Consider the following 6,879-nt stretch of genomic DNA (forward strand, 5'->3'; position numbering starts at 1 on the left):
CTTTGACACGGGCCAGATTGTGATGTCTAGACGTCTGGGTCAGAGCGTCTCCAAAACAGCAGGTGTTACTTAATAGGTAGTGGTATCTGCCTACTTATTATTATTATTATTTTTATTTATGTATTTATTTATTTATTTAAATGAATCCCCTTACACTTCTTTTGGTATTTATATTTTTACATCATCTTTTGTTTCATTTTCAGCACTGAGCTGTAAATAAAGTTTCTATAATAATATATAATAATAAATCATTATTATTATTATTATTATTATTATTATTATTATTAGTAGTAGTAGGATTTATTGTGATGATTATGTACTTGTAAAGAATGAAACGTGTGTAGTTGTGTGTGAGATTGTTGTGTTTTAGGTGAGAGATGTGAACACACCGCGTCAGTAGACGAAGGGAAAGTGAAATGTTTGCCACGGCGGTGATTTTAAAGCTGACGGAGGTTTTTCTCTTCGCTCTGCTTGTTGTCTTTAGCAGTCATTAATAATCATTAAAGCTGAGCGCGAGTGAGGGATTTACTGGGAGAGAGAGAGAGAGAGAGAGTCGTGCGAGGTGAGACACTTACACACAGAGTTTTTATATCAGATCCCATGTAGACTTTTTGAAGAAAAATAAACCCCAAATATTTCTATGTGACTTTGAGGAAGGAACTGTTGAAGTGTCTGACGTGTGAGACATAAAAGGATTTAATCTTTATGGTCGTTAACAGATAAGATGACAAACGGAAAAAGCTGAGTAACAACAGTACGCGTTGAACGCTTCTGGCTGATTTGAGGTGGGCGGGGCTTTATTTCACCTTTCTGATCGTAAAAATGTCACTGGATGGAAAATAGTTCACAAAAACCCAGATTTAATATTTATTAGTTTTGGAGCAGTGGTTAGTGAGTACATGAGATCATCTCACGTGGAGGAGCCTGGGATTGGTCCGTTTCAGTGTCACGTTTATAGACGCAACAGATTGTGAGCTGTAAATGACACATAGCGTTCTGACGGAGTTCTCCGAGGTTCCTTTGTGCTGCGGAAACATGGAATGGTTCCAGATGAGGTTCAGCGTCTGATGTTTTTTGCGGCCTGATAAACATTACAGGAGGAACACAAAGAGTTAATAGAGAATTAAAGGGTATAAAAAGAATAAAAATCAAGATATACACCGATCACTAATAACATCAAGTAGCTTCTCCTCCCCTCGTGCCTCCAGAACAGCTCTGAGCCGCTGACTCCACGAGACCTCTGAAGGTGTTCTGTGGGATCTGGTACCAAGACGTTGGCAGCAGATCCTTTAAGTCCTGTAAGATGTGAGGTGGGGCCTCCATGGATTGGACTTGTTTGTCCAGAACGTCCCACAGACGCTAGATCGGATTGAGATCTGGGGAATTTGGAGGCCGAGTCAACACCTTTGTCGTGTTGCTCAAACCGTTCCTGAACAATGTTTGCAGTGTGTGATGTCATGAAGACATGGGCTGTGTAAAAATGCCAAATCTTTTTGTAATTCTTATAAAGAGGAATAATATACAACATAAATGACATTTCATTTTTTTAAAATGTTGAAACCATCATTTCACTAATAAATAAATATTAATCTGTGATGTAGAATTCACAAGTTCACATTAACTTAAAAACCCACAAAAACAAGAACACTTCCATCTGAAGGAGTGAAACATGCTGCATATCACACGCTGCTTTTGTAAATGAGACTGAATCACGCTGGACGTTTTGGACCGTGGACAGTTTTGTTGGTGAACCCAGGTGACTTTAGCATGACGTGATGCTAACTGGCTCTGCTTGCTGAAAACTTTCCCATGATTCCTCTGTGGTCCCTGATGACTGAGCCCTCCTCCCTCTCACCATCTGTCTAATAAAGAGTCGAGCACTAACCCTTAATGGGAGATAGAGAGTGTAAAGAGACTCCGATATTCCCCCTGAACGCAGCTCTATTTTTAACATGGCCGCCCCTGTGGACGAACTGAGCGCTAATGGATCTGCTCCTCCAGACAGGGTGAGAAAACCGCTGTCTTTTACCCTGACCTTCACAGCACACTCTCCCAACTCTACGCAAACCCTACTCATACTTTATACATTCCCCACCTCACACAGAGTCTCTGGCTGGGTTCCAAATCACTCCCTGTCCCCTATTCCCTATTCCCTACACCGCAGAATCACCAGCAAGTTCATAAACACTATCATCAGGGCACTGTGGGCGTGTCCCAAACCACACGAACCTTCACTATTCACTATAAAGTTAACATAAACACTCACTGCAACTGTGGGCTTAGTTCAACAAAGACTTCATATAACACCATAATGAACTTTCTTCTACTCTCACACCGTCCGGTGTCACCCAGATGAGGACGGGTTCCCTTCTGAGTCCGGTTCCTCTCAAGGTTTCTTCCTCAGATCATCTCAGGGAGTTTTTCCTCACCACCGTCACCACCGTCTCGCTCAATAGGGATAAACTCACACACTTAAAATCTCCATCCTGTGACAATGTCATAGCTTTGAGACAATGTCCATTGTTAAAAGCGTTATACAAATAAAATTGAATTGAATTGTCCCTGTTTCTTCACCTCTGTGTTTTTGTTTCCATGTCCCCATGTCTCTATATCCCTGTGTCTTTGAGTCACAGTGTCTCCATGTCCTCATATCCTCGTGTCTGTGTCTCCACGTCCTCATATCTTGTGTGTATGTGTCTCCACGTCTCCATATTCTTGTGTCTGTGTTTCCACGTCCCCATATCTTGTTTGTCTGTGTATCCATGTCCGCATATCCTGTGTGTTTGTGTCTCCACGTCATCATATCCTCGTGTCGGTGTCTCCGTGTCCCCATATCCTGTGTGTCTGTGTATCCATGTCCCCATAACCTCGTGTCAGTGTCTCCGTGTCCCCGTGTCCACCTCAGATGGAGTGTTGTGTGTAATAAATGCGCTCTTATGAATAACTCATGTGCAGATTTATTAGAGACTGAAATACACTCTGCAGAAATAAATCAGGGCTCTTACTGAGAGAACGTTTGCTAACGTTATTACGGAGATCATAAAGCTGCGTGTTCCTCACTGAGGTTTAATGACGATCCGGTGATTCAGGAAAACACCATGGTGTAAAAAAAGTCTAGTTAACCTTAATGTGAGTAAAACATGAATAAACACACTTCCATAAATCTATCGTGTGTGTGTGTGTGTGTGTGTGTGTGTGAGAGAGAGAGAGAGAGAGAGAGAGAGAGAGAGCCAGACAGACAGATAATTGTTGCAAAACACTGATATCTATTGCTAAGTCTTAACCTCTTGGCAGAGGCAGCCTGATTTTGGCCTGAAATAATCTGATGCTTAACAAAATTTATGATGCCATCTATCAGTCTGTTTCTCTCTTTCTCTATCTATCTCTCTATCTCTGTCTCGTATTCTGTATCTGTCTCTCTCTGCCTTTCCTACCTGTCTCTTTATATCTCTCACACTCCTCCTTTCTCCCTCTCTCTCGCTCGCTCTCTCTTTCTGTCTTTCTCTTATAAATAAGTTGTAGCATTTCCTCCTTTCCTCCCCGGTTAATATCCTCATCACTTCATATTCTGGTTATTTTTATCTCCTCTCCTTTATCTCTCTCTGTCTCTCTCTCTCTCGGTAATCGAGGTCTGTATCTGTCGTTCCCACTCGTCTGCCGCAGGCTGTGTGAGTGATAAGTCCCTCGCTCCTCTTTCCCCAGGCAGTGATGGACAGATTGGACTGAGATCAGCGCTGTAATGTGAGTGGGATAATCTGATAGCATTAACACTGCGCTACAATCAGATTAGAGAGTAACGGCTGATCTAAACATTACACTGTGTCTGTGTGTGTGTGTGTGTGTGTGTGTGTGTGTGTGTGTGTGTGAGAGAGAGAGAGAAAGAGAGAGAGGCAGACAGACAGACAGACCTAGACGCTAATACAGTTTGAGAAGAAACATTACAATAAACCCGGAGTGGAGAGGTTCTGCCCGATCAGGACCCGAGTAGTGGAACGCTGTTGGATTTTTTGCTCGTTAATGAACACGGAGTTGGTACACAAGGCTCATGAGTGCACTTGTTATCACATCACCTCAGGTCACAGGTGATTGATGTTGTAATTGTTTCGCCAGACCTGAGGCCATATGTGCTGGGCAGTCAGGTGAGGAGGGGTCCTGAATTGTAAACCCATCACCATATGTTCGTGAAATAAATCAGATGCTGAGGAAAATCCACGGTGAGGGTTTACAGGGAAAGACTTATGGAGGAGGGAATGATTTAACCTCTGAGAGAGCAACCTCACCTCAGACCTCAGGTCTGATCGCTGATGATTCAAGTTACATGTAGAAACCACTTTGCATTTGAACTTAGTGTGTGTTCTGGACATGGAGTCTGAATGGAACCTGATCAAGACCTCAGTTGTTGATGAAAGCTTGTTGGTTCCTGGCGCGAGAGCAACCTGAGAACCGAACGTGGGACAGAGAGTGAAGAAAGGTCTCAAGTTGGAGAAGGAGTGATAAGCTTAGCGACTGGATCAGTAGAGTTAGGTAACGGAAGTTTGAATTATTCTCTGAAAATACATTTGAGATCTCAGCAGCAGAAGTGACATCACGTGCACTGAAGCTCTAAACAAGACTGAAGGTGAAATTTTGAAAACTCATAAATTGAAGAACTTCTGTACAGCTTGCTTCTGGAATTTCAATCCTTAAGTCCTCAGAATACTTCACGTAGAAATCATGACTGTTTTTCAGTATTGTTTCATTCGTATGATGGGAAACAGCAATCTTCTTCCTGTAGTCAGATTATAAATTGCCACGAAATTTTAACAGCGACACCTGCAGCGCTGGAGCAGTCATCTGTGACGGCTGATACGAAACCACAGACAGCACGCAAACTTGTAAGCTGTAACGCGTGGTTTCACCTTTACAGGCATCGTCTCCACATTGAGTATGCCGAGGCCTTAACTTACCTAGATGAAGTCATGAGAAGTCAGAGATGGAATCATTCACTGTGGAGTTTTGGAAGCTGACACAATGCCACATAAATCCATGGATGTCAGGAAAGTGTCTCCAAGATGATGGTCTCCAGGATGATGGTCCCCATCTTTAAGAACAGGACTGGAGGGTATTATTCAAACCTCAGGCTCGGGCACTCTCTCCACTCTCCCAGATAACACTGAAGTTTGATGATCCACATGACCGAGGCGTCTGACTGCGTCCCCTGAGGTGCTTTGTTAGAATGCAGTGTCGAGGTGACTCCTGCAGACTGTCAGTGTGGGTGGTATAGATGTCTCTTCTCTGATTGGGATTTTCATGGTCAGAACATTGAGCTGTAGATGAGATCAGAATAATATTTGACTACTCCAGGGCCAGGAGGCAGAATCAGTTCAGTTCAGTGTTGTGTGTGCAGCGTGTTTAACAGTGACATCGTCCCAGAGCAGCGGTACAGAAATATATTAATTACAGGATATAGATGTTAAATGTATGAATTGATCTCTAATGAGCAACCAGAGGAGACGGTGGTGAGGAAAAACTCCCTGAGAAGCACTGCAGATGATGATGTCCTGGAGGGATTAGACCTCCCAGGTGGCTGGGGTCACCTGGATATTCCCTCTATAAGGGGCTGGAGGCTGTGAGGAGGGACATAGCTCAGTCACTTCTGCTGCTTGGACACAAGGTGGGGTGACAGTGTGTGTGTGTGTGTGTGTGTGTGTGAGGACTCTAAGGAGTGTGTGTTTATAGAACGTGTGTGTGGTGTAATGACAGTAATGATTGTGAGTTGAAGCTGCTGATTGGAAGACGCTGTAACGACCATTATGACATCATCAGCTGACAGGAGTTAAAATTCTCAGTGTTTCAATGGGAAAGTTTTACACTTTGTACTTTGTAATCAATCTCAGATTAACGTTTATAAAAAATAAAATCCACAGCGCAGTTCTCGTGGACGTTCGGGTTAGAGGTGTGTATCAGAACCGGGGTCCCGCGGGAACCAACAAAAATGTTGTGGTGCTGGATTTAAAAAAACTGTCCTGCACACACATCAACTTTAAACTGCTCAAGGGAAGAAATGGAGAGAGAGAGAGAAAGAGAGAGAAAACGGTAAGTGTAAAAGTGTGAGGAAAACAACACTCTTCATTAATTCAGTTCAGTGTTGTGTGCAGCGTGTTTAACGGTGGACGTCGTCCCGGAGCAGCGGTGCAGAAATATATACACTCAGGATAGAGATGTTAAATGTGTGAATTTATCTCTAATGAGCAGACAGAGGTGACGGGGGTGAGGAAAAACTCCCTGAGACGATACGAGGAAGAAACCTCGAGAGGAACCGGACTCCGAAGGAACCCGTCCTCATCTGAGTGACACCGGATAGTGCGATTATAAATAAATACACCCCTTCTATAAATGTACTGATACTACAGGAAGTCTGTTTTGTTGAACTACTCCACTGGTCACTGATGGAGACTCGAGTGCAGAACTGTTTGTGGTGATTGTAGTGTTAAAGCTATCACAGCATAACTGTTCATATGAACTGAGGTCCAAAGCTTCTTCATGGTGTGTAAGTGGAACCGTCCTCAGTAATCTCAATGACTTTAGTCTGCACCATGTGGGACATCCTCAGCAGCAGCATGTGACTCTGGGAGGTTGTTGATGAAGCTCGGTGCAGTAGCTGACGTGAAGAATAATCTGTAAAGAATAATCAGAGGAATCGACTTATTTTTGTGGTTATGCATGTTATACTAATATAAAGAACTTCTCACACACACACTCACACACACGCACACATGTGCACAAACACACGCGCACACACATACACACACATGCACACACCCACAAACGCACACACACACACACGCACACACACACACACACACAAAGACACACGCAAACACACACATGCACACACAC

The sequence above is a fragment of the Ictalurus punctatus genome, chromosome 22, assembly GCF_001660625.3.
Source record: "Ictalurus punctatus breed USDA103 chromosome 22, Coco_2.0, whole genome shotgun sequence".
NCBI lineage: Eukaryota > Metazoa > Chordata > Actinopteri > Siluriformes > Ictaluridae > Ictalurus > Ictalurus punctatus.